The sequence below is a fragment of the Cyprinus carpio genome, chromosome A19 (assembly GCF_018340385.1).
Source record: "Cyprinus carpio isolate SPL01 chromosome A19, ASM1834038v1, whole genome shotgun sequence".
Taxonomy (NCBI): Eukaryota; Metazoa; Chordata; class Actinopteri; order Cypriniformes; family Cyprinidae; genus Cyprinus; species Cyprinus carpio.
The window spans coordinates 4,728,210-4,742,624 of NC_056590.1; the positions used below are offsets into that span (position 1 = coordinate 4,728,210).

The 14,415-nt window shown below is 40.7% G+C and overlaps 1 long non-coding RNA gene across 1 annotated transcript; it reads right to left on the reverse strand.

The window, feature by feature from the left end:
• Positions 1-1,180: 1,180 nt before the first annotated feature.
• Positions 1,181-6,691, reverse strand: LOC122148862. Its single transcript, XR_006162676.1, has 3 exons — positions 6,606-6,691; positions 5,992-6,071; positions 1,181-1,537 (listed from the first exon to the last, which is right to left on the reverse strand). It is a non-coding gene; the product is annotated as an uncharacterized LOC122148862 (long non-coding RNA).
• Positions 6,692-14,415: the final 7,724 nt, after the last annotated feature.

Consider the following 14,415-nt stretch of genomic DNA (forward strand, 5'->3'; position numbering starts at 1 on the left):
TGCCTAAATTACCCTCCGCCAAGGAGACAGTGGTAACTGTTATAGATCACGTCTTTCATTTACATGGCCTCCCGATGGACGTGGTTTCCTACAGGGGTCCCCAATTTGTCCAAAATTTTGGCAAGAGTTTTGTAAATTACTGGGGCCAAGTGTCAGTTTATCTTCGGGGTTTCATCCCCAAAGCAATGGATAAACCGAGAGAGCCAACCAGGATTTATAGAGAGTGTTGCGATGTTTGGTTTCCAAGAATCCTTCATCCTGGAGTCAACAACTCTCGATAGTGGAGTACGCCCACAATTCGTTACCAGTGTCATCCACGGGCCTATCTCCATTCGAAATGTAGCTTAGGTTACCAGCCACCAATTTTTTCTACTATGGAATCCGAAGTCGCGGTCCCTCCCGCTCACGCCTTCCATCCAGAGTGCCATCACACCTGGAGCAGAGCCCGTGAGACTCTTTTCCGGTTGGTGGTGTGCACCAAGGCTAAGGCCGATCGCCACAGGTTGAAGCCTCCCGTATATGTCGTTGGTCAAAAAGTGTGGCTTTCTACAAGGAACATTCCTCTCCGATCCGTATCTAACAAATTGGCTCCTAAATTTATTGGCCCGTTCACTGTCACCAAGATCATTAGTCCGGTGGCAGTCTGACTCAAACTTCCTTCCTGTGTACAGAAGAATTCATCCTGCCTTCCATGTGTCTAAAATAAAGCCTGTGTTTCATTCACGCATTAACCCGCCGGTCCCGGTTCCTCCCCTGCCGCGTCTGTAGATGGGGAACCAACTTATTCGGTTAAACCGTATTTATTCTGGATTCAAGAAGGAGGGAACGCGGATTCCAATACTGGTGGACTGGGAGGGTACGGTCCGGAGAGAAGTTGGGTTTCCTGCTTAGGGACATTCTGGATCACTCACTGATCGATGATTAGAATCGACAGGTAAGTCCACCAGGAGGCCGTTCCTAGGGGAGGGGGTACGGTCACGGTTCATGAATTCGCTGTCTCTCTCTCTCATCTGGTTTAGTGTTTTATCGTGTCTGTGGGGCGTGGTTTGTGATCAGGGGCTGATCAGCAATCACCACCTGTTTCCGATTTGTTGTGTGTTTGTTTGGTATTTAAGAAGTAACTGGTGTATCTGTTGTCATATTGCTGTGGATGAAAAATCATATCGTTCAAACTCAACCAGTTTAATATACTCATCGGCTTTGAAGTTTGGTGTTCCAATGCCAGGAAGATCCCACACTTTCACATTTTTGTATTTTGGGTGAAAATAAGCTTCAGGTTCTATAGTGGTTTCTAGAGGGCCAGTTTTAGCAGAGCCCTCTTCTTCATCCCCCTAAACCCCTGAATGCATTGACAAACGTGGATTTTCCAGAACCGGACTCCCCCGTCACACCAATGTTAAGTTCTACAAGATCCTGTTTATCAAGGACTTCTTTGATTGTGTTTACCGCTGTTGGGAGATCCTGAGTAGATATGGATTCTTTAATATCTTCGAGGTCCTCCAGAGTTATTATATCGAAATCATCAAACATAGCCATCCTAAAAAAAAATATAATAATAAATAAATAAATAAAAAAAACACGTCAAATTCAACAATGTTATAAAAAGAAACTGTTGAAAATATGTAGCAGAAATTGCTCCGTACCTAACTTAATCTTGGTACCCTGATATAATGAGAATGAGCATTACATTAATTTCAACACTATGGGGAACTCTGTTTTCTCCAAAATACTGAAGCCTGATTTGATAACATTCATGAGCTGCATAAACAAACTGCATTTTGTCTCAATCCCGTGCTGAGTGCTATTTCATCAGAATATTTTGACTGAGAAGTGGCAGCACTGTAGCATGGCCAGCTACGCAATGCTCATTCCTGTTATCTCTCTGGGAACCGAGGTTATCTTAGTAAACGGAGTTTTCCCCTATCAATATGGTTCACTCACATTGCATTAGCTTAAACACTATGGGTAACAATATGCAATAGTGCCATGCTACAAGCGCAGAACGAAAAGCCATCCTGGGTTGTGTGGGCTAATATTAGGCTGGAACTAACCCAGAATAAGTGAGGCCCAGGCCATGAGGCTGGAGTCCTCAGGGCAAAAATGCATAGGTTGTTTAGGTGAACAAAATCCGTGGCTGAAGGCTGTAAAACCTAGAAAAGGTAGACAGCGAAGTCCAGCTGGCTGATGCACAGATAAAACAAATGGAAACTCTGTTGGACCATGCCTAGGAGGAGGCCATAGCATCGGTGGAGTGGGACCTCACTCCAATGGGGCACTGTAAGCCCAATGAAGTGTAAGCCAGCGCTATGGCATCTACTATCTAACAGGATAATCTTGCTTTGTAACTGAAGGCCCTTTAGACCGGCGTCCTAACCACACGAAGAACTGCTCTGATTGCCGAGACTGGAGAGTTCCACATATATCCTGAGAGCCCAAACTGAGCAGAGTAAGTGTACACCCAGCTCATCCTCCAATTCAGGAAAAGCTGAGAGGGTAATAACCTGTGCTCTGAATTGAATAGAGAGCACCTTAGGCACATAGCAATGCCTTGGCTTGAGGACGACTTTGCGGTCATTAGTCCCAAACTCAGGGCAGGAAGTGCTCACAGAGAGTGCCTATGGGTCACTCACTCACTTGATCGATGCAAAAGCCAGCAGAAGGCCGGTCTTAAGCGAAAGTGTTCTCAATTAAGCCGGAGGGCCTCAAAGAGCCCTGAGGACCATGGATATGTCCCAGGTCGGAACATCAAGGACGATTCAATCTCCTGGCTCCCCTCAAGAACTTCACAACTTCATGAAGTTGTTCTTTCCTACTGACTGGCCAGTCAAGGGAGCTTGGTTTTCCACAACAGCCACCATATATACCTTAAGTGTGGAAGGGGTGTGCTCCTTATCCAGCAGCTTTTGTAGGAAGGACAATATGGACGTAATGTCACAAGACAAAGGGTCATCATTCCAAACGGCACACCAGTCAGAGAAAACATACCACTTGAGGGGATAGAGACATCTAGTAGACAGGACTCTGGCCTCTGAAATAGTTTGAATGACCCTTGAAGCTGCAGAGGTTCCTGTCGAGGGGCCTTAGATGTTGGGGTGCAAAATTGCTCTCTTTGCCTGAGAGAGGTGGTCCTTTATTAGCAGCTGTACTAATTCGGGGAACCACAGTTATTTCCACCAGAGTGCTCTGTGGTTCAAATTGCCCCAGCATGTGCACTGCCTTCAGAAAGTGCAGGTTTCTCTAAGCCCATATGAGGAGGCGCCCCACCATCTTGTATAGAGGCCATGACCTAAGACCACCTTGTAGATCTATGTAGGCAAAAAAAACTGTGTCATTTTCCGAATGGACCAGAACGTGGCACCACTTTAGGGCTCACAGGAAGATTTTTAGTGCCAAAAAAAATAATGCCATTATTTCCAGGCAGTTGATACATTGGAATTGCTCCAAGCTACACCAGGAGCCGAATGCCGGCCTGCTCTATAACAGTGCTCCCCAACCTGAGTTGGAAGCATCTGTCATGATTATCTTCCTTCTGGAGACCAGTCCCAGCTGAGTGCCTGTCTGATACAGGCAAGGGGCCTTTCAAGGGGCCACAGCCCTGACACAGCTGTGGGTTACCCTGAGGTGGAGGTGTTTAGGACATCGAGCGTGGCATGCAGGCTTCCAGCCAGTACTAAAGGGGCTGCATGTGGAGCAGGCTCAGCAGAACCACAGAGGGGGGCGGCTGCCATCAGGCTCAGCATCCTCTGTAATGTCCTGAGGGGAAGAAGACCCCTGCTTTGAATAATGCCACAAGTCACTGAATTTTCAGAGTGCAGTTGAGACCTGTTCCCAGGAAAGCGATTCACTGGCTAGGAGACAGGGAGCACTTGGCTGAATTGATCCTGAGCCCCAGTCGTTCAAAGTGGCTGAGGAGCAGAGATCTGTGGGCACAAGCTCTTGCTCCGACTTGGCCAAGATGAGCCAGTCATTGAGGAAGTTCATCATGCACACTCCCTTCTGTCTCAGAAGGGAGAAGGCCGTGTCCATGCACTTCGAAATGGTGCGTTGGTGCCAGAGACAGTCAGAATGGAGGACTGTATATTGTTAAGCTACCCCTTTGAATGCAAATCTCAAGAACGGTCTGTGATGAGGGAATATCTGGATATGAAAGGAAGTATCTTTCAGATTCACTGATAAGAAGCAGTCCCCTAGGCAAACATGTGAGAGGATCTATTTCAAAGTCAACATCCTGAATGGCCACCTTATCAGGGCACGGTTCAGGTGCCTCAGTTTGAGGATGGGGCTGAGGCAACTGTCCCTCTTAGAAACAACAAATTAGTGGCTGTAAAAGCCTGACTCACTGAGAGCTGATGGGACTTGGCACCCTTGGCCAGCAGATACTGTATTTTTGGATCAGAGAACATGAGTATCTTTGCTCTGGACTGAAGTTTGTCAACAAGGCCTGCGACTTGAAGAGCTACTCATACCCCTTCTGCTCTGCGCTGTCAATGGAGGTGAGGCGGCCGAGACTGAAAAGTGAAACGTGGACCGAGAAGGGGGCATGCCAAGACCTAGTAAATTAATTGTGAACTTCAGGAAATAAAGAAGGCAGGTCTCTGACTTGGAGGTCACTGGCAGCACCCAGGCTGCAGAAACCATTCATCAAGTCAGCTGTGGCAGGGTCATCTGGAGCCAACCACTACAAGCTGAGCTCCTCAATGGCCTTTATGAGGATGAATATAAGTTCGGAGACCAGACTGGTTCTAGCATCACTTGGCTCTCTATGTGGCAAGGGGACAGAGTTCTTCACAGAGTTCACCCAATCCTCTGCATCAGAAGCTGTCAATAACACAGTATCATCAACAAAATCTTCCTCAGAGGATTGACCGAGGATGACAAGGGATGCTGGGCCTCGTGGAAAAAGTGCACAGAGGAATCCTCTCACTGTGGGGGAATTGAAAAACACAGGATCTGAGCCAGTGTGAGCTCACTCTGACCTGTCTGCTTTGCCCCATAACTCCAACATTTTCTCCTCTGAGGCTCCTGAGAGGAAGAAAACAGGGGAGCACAAGTGCAGGGTCACTATCTTTAAAGAAAAACGATCTGCAAGTGCAGAGAAGCGAGATTCATGCTCTCGCAATGAGAGCAGCTTGTCTCATTGAGGAGTGCCCTGCATGTGCCACATTCATGGCGTGACATTTTGCAGCAAACATTACTAGAAATATGCTCTTTTAAACAAGATATGCTCTTATAATCTCGTCGGATAGCCACTTGTACTGTTTGCTTGAAGCCTCTTTTCACTGCTGGGGCTCTTCTATGTTGAGTAGTAGGCTTCTTCGTTCTTCTTCTTTCTTTATTCAGAGTTCAGCTAGGAGAAGATCTTTGCACAGAAGGAGAAAGATTCTGATGTTTTGGCATTTTGACAGCCTGAAATGCCATTTGTTTGTGCAGCTACATCAATGTTATCAAAGCAGGCTTTCCAGAGTTTCCCCATAGCACTGAGTTTAAGGCAGTGCAAGTGAACATTTTAAGCCTATTTTAAATGTCAGATACCACTTTCTCTGTCCTGGCCAATTTTAACTAAAATTTGATGTCCTGTTTTATCTGTTGGGACGTCAAATGGTCTGTCAACTAAACATTTTATTATGTAGGGATTTATCAGTATCTCTCTTTATAGAGCCTATCAAGACATATGATTCATTCATACTGTATATTCAATAATTTATTGTATATTCAATACAAATATATTTCACAAATTTTTCAAGTTCAAACATAATTCCCCAGCAAATTTTTCAAGTTTTTTAATTTATACAAAATGAATTGCCCTGCACACTTCAAAGTAAGGATTATATTGTGCTTCTGCAAAGTAAACATGCACATCAATCTGAAATTTCCTCCATAAAGCTAATTCTGATTCTGATTATAAAATGTACATCTTAAATGAAAATGCAAGAATGAAACAATGAATTGGTATGATCTGAAAAACTGACTCTTACATGTTTTCAATCTCACCTTTGGTTCAGAGCAGAGTCAGGAAGAATTATTAGACTGAGAAGACAGTGCTCTTTCCTTCACAAATTTGAAAGTCACTGCTGTACAAAGAAAAGTTTGAAGTGAGTTCAGTCAAGTTGTTCAAATAAATGCACAATTACCCTTAGAATGTGAACCCTAACTGATTTATCATGCATGTTATATTTATAGAACCCGTTTTCCGACACTTAATAAAAAAAGGTAATTGCGACTTTTTATTTCCCAGTTCTTATTTTTTTTCCTCAGAATTGCGGGATATAATCCCGACACATAAACTCGAAATTACGAGTCATAATTTCAGAATTGGCCAATATAAACTCGCAAATCTGATTTTTTTTTTTTTTCCGCAATTGCGAGTTTATATCTTGCATCTCTGACTTTACTTCTCAGTATTGCACATTTAGGCTATGTCTTGTAATTCTGACTTTAGCTAATTTATACAGTATCTCGCTGTTCTGAGAAAATTACGAGTTTATAGTGTGCAAAAAGTAAAAAAAAAAAAAAAAAAAAAAAAACCTTTCTATAAACATTTAGAAGATCAGCGAAACAGAAAAAAATACATTGCAATGGAGCTGATTAAGCTGAATCTTTCTTACCAAATTCTTCTGAGCAGCAAGAAGACCCTGACAGCGTCTGATCTGAAGTGAAGCTTGTGTAGCCCGGAGCTAAACTTTTCCACTTGATGCAAAACAAGAGCAGAGCTTTCACCCGAATAAATACTATCATTTTCGTTATCGCTGCTATAGATCACAGTAACACGTGTCAGAGACATGTACATATTTGGTCGGAGTTCATTTGTTCATATCTGTGCATTAACACTCAGAGGCATTGCTAGACACATTTTTACTGCAGTGTAGCCTGTTTATATGTACTGAAAAGATTTTGCTACTGTCTGTGCATGTTGATTTTTGTCACAGGAAATAAAAAAGACCAGCAACAGAAACTATATTCACACAGGAAATCTACTCTTACAATATTTACATTTATGTAAAAAAACTGGTGGGAACACCAGTATGTGTGTTCCCTTGGAATTGAACCCACAATCTTTTGCGCTGCTAATGCAATGCTTTACCCACGATACTGCCACGATACTTCTTGCACAGTCTTTGCTTCTAGATTTTTTTCCACTAATGTCTAATGTCAATGCCATACTTTAAAGTTTTGTGTAAACTTTGTGTATTCCCTTGAGAAGAACAGCAAAGGTCACACAGAACATAGCAAAATGTCAAAGTTAAGTCAAAGTCTGCTTTATTGTCAATTCTTCCACATGTACAGCACATACATACAGAGAACTGAAATTGCGTTACTCTCAGACCCTTGGTGCATACAGATAACACTAACAGTAGAACCTACAGTTTAAATATAAAATACAACTATACAAATATACAAATAAGGACATGTAATAAAAAAAAAAAAAAAATAAACAAAGTTAAATAAAGCAGCACAAGGCACATGGCAGATAGAGTGCAAACCAGTGAGGTGAACAAACAGTGCAGATATAATGACTGTAGTGCAAAAGAGCTTATTCAGTCTGATTAAAGTGACAAAAAGCTCAGAGAGCAGTTCTTTATTTAAACTGACAGAAGAGGTGTGGTGGCTTCTGCCAATGCTGTAAGGAATCATTCTTCTTGGGGTTTTGATTGCAGAAGATAGACTTTATTCTTCAGATGAAATAAAGCTGAGAAAAACTCTGCAGAGCCATCTCCCGAATCTTTTTTATGTACTCTCTTAAACACAGTTTTTTCTCTAGGCGTGTTCAATACATTTTAATCATAATTGTTATGGGATCACGATGCAGTCATGAGGCCTTAATGTTATGTTCTGTGAAAATAAGGGCCCATTGTGTGCCATCATGTGCTTCACCATATGTCTGCACATTCCATTCTCATACAGATTCCCATACATGCAGGCGAATACACATGATTACAATAGTAGAATAATGTAACACATAAATGGCTATATTCCCAATGATTATACTTGAATGATTTATATTTTAATAATAAAAATCTACCACAGAGGTAGTAGAATGACGTCAGTTCTATATGCTGAATGACTTCGTGAGCAGACCAATGCTGCACAAAGTGTCTGGTGCAGGTCACAGTTTGTTAGTGGGAGGGGGGAGTGGAAGGACCTGGGGATGTGGGAGCTCTGGGTGGGGGGGGGGGGGGGGGTTTCAAAAGAGATGAGGGGGTTCAGAGTTCAGTGGTGCCTGGGGCAGAAGAGGGTTCCTGACCAAGTTCGGGAGCGAGTTCAGCTTCCTGACACCCTGATGAATGAAGCTGTCCTTCAGTCTGCTGGTCCTGGCCTGGAGACTCCACAGTCTCCTCCCTGATGGCACCATACTGAAGAAGGTGTGTGACAGGGTGAGAGTGGGATCACCTGCGATGCAGAGGGCTTTGCAGGTGAGACGGGTTCCGTAAATTTCCTGGAGGGGGGGAGAGAGACCTAATGTTCTTCTCAGCTGCTCTCACTATCCATTGAAGAGTATTCCCGGCAGGACGCGTAGAAGGCGTCATGCCACACAGTGATGCAGTTGGTCAGGATGCTCTCGATGGTGTCTCTGTAAAAGGTGCACATGATAGGGGCCGGGACTCTAGCTCTTCTCAGTTTGTGGAGGAAGTAGAGACGCTGCTGTGATTTCTTGGCCAGTGCTGCGGTGTTTTCAGTCCAGGAGAGGTCCTCTGTGATGTGCACACCCAGGAACTTGGTGCTGCTCACTCTCTCCACAGTCGCACCGTTGATGGTCAGAGGAGCATGCTGAGTGTGCACTTTCCTGAGGTCAACAACAATCTCCTTCGTCTTCTCCACATTCAGAGAGAGATTGTTTGTCACTGCACCACCCGGCCAGGTGGCTCACCTCGCTCCTGTAGTTTGTCTCATCTCTGTTGCTAATAAGACCCACCACAGTCGTGTCATCCGCAAACTTAATAAAGAGGTTGGAATTGTGTGACGGTGTGCAGTCGTACTGCCTGAGGTCTTCCAGTCAGAAATTCTAACAGCCATTTGCACAGCGAAGTGTTGAGTCCCAACTGGACCAGTTTGTGAATGAGCTGTTGAGGTATGATTGTGTTGAATGCTGAACCATTTTTGAGCAAATACACATTTGCATCAAAAGTAACCCTAGATGATTCTCTCCAAACAAGGTTAATTTTGCCCCCTAGAGGCTAGAATGCCATTTATTCATGCAGCTACACGGACATTAATCTCATTATACTGACTGCTGAAGGTCTGGAATTCATGGCAGCTTTCATTGGCCAAGGCCCTCCCATGAGGCCGTTCGACCGACAATTCAAACAACCAATCACAGGTCGTTTCGTTCAGCGTCACGTTTCGGGGGGTGGAAATGTTGCCACAATAACAGACCAGTGTGTAAAACACTCAGACATATTTGAAAGATTCTATGGCGCAAACTTTAAATATTTCACATACTTTTAAAAACCCAGCGTTTAGTTGATCCTCCTATTCTGGAGGAGCTGGAGAAGCAGCGCCAGATGGTACCCTGGAACCTGGGAATCTTTTTTTTTTTAATTAAACATAGAATACAAGAACTCATAGAGGTAACAGCATAGAATAAAACCAAATACAATAACAATCAGCATCAAACCTTAAGGGGATCCACAATACATGGTAAAAAAAAAAAACAAGAAACTTGGACATGTCCGATGATATTTTCGGGGCACGACAATTTTTAAGTAATCTCAGTGAGGAGTAGAATAGTTTCAATTCGTTCATGAAATGTACAAAGCAGGGGCGAGAGTCTCTCCACCAACAACGTATATGATATTTGGCAAGTAGGAAAACAATTTTCACAGTGTCTGATATTGAATATCTAAATCATCAACATAAAACAGGATATGGTTGATGTTAAATACAGGGATGTTTGACATTTTTAGATTCAGCCAGTCTCTAACATCACTCCAGAACTGGCCTGAAATGGAGCAGGTAAAAAAATAAGTGTTCTAGAGATTCATCAGTAAAATCCCAAAACGCACAACCCGCCTTGTCAAATTTAAATCACTTGTGAAGAAAATTGGAAACTGGATAGATCTTATGACAAATTTTGAAAATATGTTTCTTTGACTTTAGGCAGAACTGGCCATTTAAAAATATTTAGAGAAGGCTTTACCCCAGCATATCAGAATGGTTTACAGGCACATTGTTTTTTATTATAATCATGGAACAATTTAGATTTAAAAGCATCTGTAGCAACCCTATTATTGAAATTTTTATCATCTAATTTATGATGACCAATTGATAAATTCGGAGTGGCATCAGAGTAAGTCAAAGTATTCTGGATTAGATGGATCAAGGATACAGGAATAGCTTTACAAATTTTTTGATACTCTCTCTGAGTACAGTTTATATTAGAACGTACAACAAAGCTTCTGTTTTATTATTCATTATAGGTAAATAACAAGGGGAATTACAACATGCAGTAAACGGTAAGACTGTTTGCAGTACAAACCAGTGTATTCTTAATTAAGATAACAGATTAAAATAATAAGATAGGACACATCAATTGTCAATATCAAGCAGCAAAACAAACTGTTTTTGTACATCTAAAAATAGCTGGGCGCAAATGAGACCGGAAGTTAGACCCATATAATTTACAAATGGCGGCGCCCATTTTTACATCAGGAATAAGGTGGATAGATTTCCTGTTTATATGTATTGTTCTATTGTTCCACGGAATCGAACTGTGTGGTGTAAAGTTATGTGAATATCATTTTCCAAAAGTGTAGTATTTGACTTTGAAATTATACAGTGCAAGTGGAATCTTATTAATATTGAATATCCAAGCTTTCCAAAAATAACCCTAGGTATGTGAAACCACACAGAGTTGGAACAAGCAAAAAAAAAAGTTTTTAACCAATTAAATTTAATGAGCCTAGCCAGGTCATTTTTATACTCTTTAACTATCTGGGACCTTTTTAAATAATGCGTTTTATTTCTCCATAGAAATTGAAAAATTCCTTCCTAATATTGCTGTCAGAAATAAACAAAGAGTGACAAGGATATAATAACTTCGACACACTCTGCTTTAGATAGAATAACTCTCTCTGGTCAGCCAGTGATTTTTTTCATATCAACGACACGTTTTTCAGTGTTAACCCTCCTCTATCCTACGATCATCCTTAGATATTGTTAAACCCAAATATTTCACCTCAGTCTGGACATTTATTGAGGCAATAGAGCTCTCTGGACAGGGGTGGATAGGCAACAGTACACATTTCTTAATACTGAGAGACAAACCTGAGGTATCAGAAAAAGCATTAATTAATTTTTAGTGCAATATCAACCATACTTTCATCTTTTTTTTAAATTGCAGTATCATCTGCAAATTGGCTAATCTTAAAAAAATCCCTTTTCACAAATCTTAATGCCTTGTAAATTTAAATCATTAACAATAGCAAAAGTGAGCATCTGGGTAGTTAGAATAAATAGTGTTTTGGGACATCCTTGACAAATTCCTCTAGACATCTTGAAGCTAGGAGTGATTTCAGATCCCAAAGACACCAAACTAGTTATATCTGAATAAAACATTTTGATTATGTTACAAAATTTATCTCCAAAACCCATACATTTCAATGTTTCTACACTAAAACAGTGCTCTAGCAAATCAAATGTTTTATAAAAATCAAGAAATAATAATAGACTATCCTTTTCTATTAGGTTCACTGGACAAAGGGAATGTCGTAGGCGCTGTGTTTTTAGATCTGAAGAAGGCCTTCGACACAGTGGACCATTGTATCTTATTGCAGAAATTACAGCAATTTCAATTTTCAGCTGCAGCTCTGTTATGGTTTAAGTCCTTCCTCCCTGGAGGGTAGAGAACAATGTGTGAAAGTAGGAACCGTTAAATCCAACCTGAGTCCAAATGACTTAGGAGTGCCTCAAGGGTCAGTTCTAGGATCGTTATTGTTTTCACTGTATATAAAGGATCTCCCAGATTGCTGTCAGGGTGTAAATTGCCAGCTTTATGCTCCATGTGTCAGCAAAAACATCTGTACAACAGTTAACACAGGCTTTACATAACATCTCAAGATGGCTTCAGCTGTCCCATTTAACTCTAAACAGACAGAAAACCTTCTCAATGTGTTTTCTATCAACCAGAGGTACCCTGACAGCATCTTTGAGGTTCATTTAAACCATGAACCCATTCATGAGGTTGATGAAACGAAATACTTGGGCATAATCTTGGATAAACACCAAGTTTCAAAGTCAAGTAAATCATGTTTGCAGGAAAGTCAAATCAAATCTGAACTGTTTTTGTTTTATTAGAGGAGAGTTGTCACATCATGCAGCTTTATTGTTTATGCATGCAATGGTTTTTTCACATTTGTCATACTGTATAACAGCATGGTCACAAACATCAGTGTCCACTTTGAAACCAGTTATTTCTCTATATAAACAGGCAATTAAGATATTTGACAAAAAACCAATGAGCCCAGATGCAAGCAGTTTCGGCATCATTGTGATATCATTAACGCGCGGCCAAATGTGGGCCTGGTCTAAGCTTTTTGCTTTTGAAAATTTTGTAAATTAAGCTTTTTACTTTTGTATTTTGAAATTTTAGACTTTTAAATGTTTTTTAAATGTAGACCTTCCACCAGAGCCTCAGTTAGTGGGGATTGTGTGCTCCCGAGGTTTAGAACATCTTTTGGACAGTCTAGCTTCTCCTTCAGAGGGGCTACACTATGGAACTCTCTCCCCACTGGATTCAAATTGCAGAACAATATTAACATCTTCACCAGAGAGCTCAAACAGTGGCTTAAATTGGGCCAAAGTTGTTCCCATGTTTAAATTGTGCTGTGTTTTGTTTAACAATGTGTTCATTCTTTTAAAAAAACCACAATTGACATAACACTTTAATCAATGCATCTGGTTTGTCCAATGTTATTGCTATGTCCATATTAAATAAATAAAATAAATAAATAAAAGTCACAGAACACCTTCTCAAATCTTAGATAGACTGTAATCCAACATATCAAGAAGCAGTCTTGAATGAAAATGTATATTCCTTCCTTTTATAAAGGCAGATTGACATTCACTAATAACCTTTGTCAAGCCACTGTTCAGGTGATTGGCATAAACCAGAGCTAGTCATTTGTAATCCGTACACAAAAGGGTTATCATTCTCCAATTTTCAATAGAAAGTGGATCTTTATCGGCCTTTGGGATCAATGTAATAAGACCACACTTCATTGTGGGAGAGAGATTTTGTCTTAAGATACATTTACCAAGGGCTTCAAATAAAAGCTAAAAATCGACAGTTAAGCCGTCTAAGCCAGGTGATTTACCCTTGGCCATTTGTTTTATCCAACTCTTCAATTATTAAATCATCCTCCATAATACTTTTATAAACATCCTTAATTAAATGAATCCATTCTTGAATTGACTGAAAAAAATGATTTGCCACAAGCCTCAGAGTATCTTGAACAATATAAGTTACTATAAAAATATTTAACTGCCTTGTTAATGAGATCTAATTCTTCTGTAACAGCACCATTAATACTTAAATGTTTTTAAAAAGAATTTTTCTTTTTCGTTTGCCTTTTTTTTCTCAAGATTAAAAAAGGAGGATGAATTTTTCTCACCCTCTTCGATCCAACAAGCCCTAGAGCGAATAAAAAAGCACCCCCCCGAGCTTTAACTAAGAGTATTTAGTTTAATAATATTTAACTAAGAATAAATTATCTTGTTTTTCTTTTCTAACTGGGCTTTTTTCACAAGACAACACAGCTTTAGAGCATGGAATGTTAATATTAGTAATAATTTCCTTTTGTTTAACCCGCATTTGCTTAGAAGAATATTTTCCCATTTTAACTGCTGCTTCTTTAACTTTGAATTTAAACCACTCCCATTTTTTAATGGTGAGGAATCTAAAGATGTCTCCTCGACAATAAGATTTTTTAACTTCTTCACAGAAGTCGTTGTTAAGCAAAAGATTACTATTGCATTTCCAAAAGATGTTTTGAGGTCACTTATTTTTATGGTAAGGATCAGAGTCACTGAGCAATGGTCTGTTAGGGGAGCTGTAGAGATTTCACATTTAGAGATATCATCAAACCAGTTAAATGGAATAAGTCCAACCTGGAGCACTGAACCATGTGTACTGTCTAACACCTGAATTCCTTAACCCCCAGCAGCTAAATTTAAATTTGTATTTGCAACCAGGTTATTGAAAATGTCATCATTTCCCTCTAGAGGGAAGACGGTCAACTGAGTTGTCTTGGACCAAATTAAAATCCCCCCCATGATAACTTCAACCCTTACATATGTCACCTTCCATTGGTTAATCTTAACACATATGTCAGCATACTGTAACCATATACACATACCAAGATGAATTTAACACCATCAATCTCCACAGTCACCATTAACCAATGAGCCTTGAAACCTATA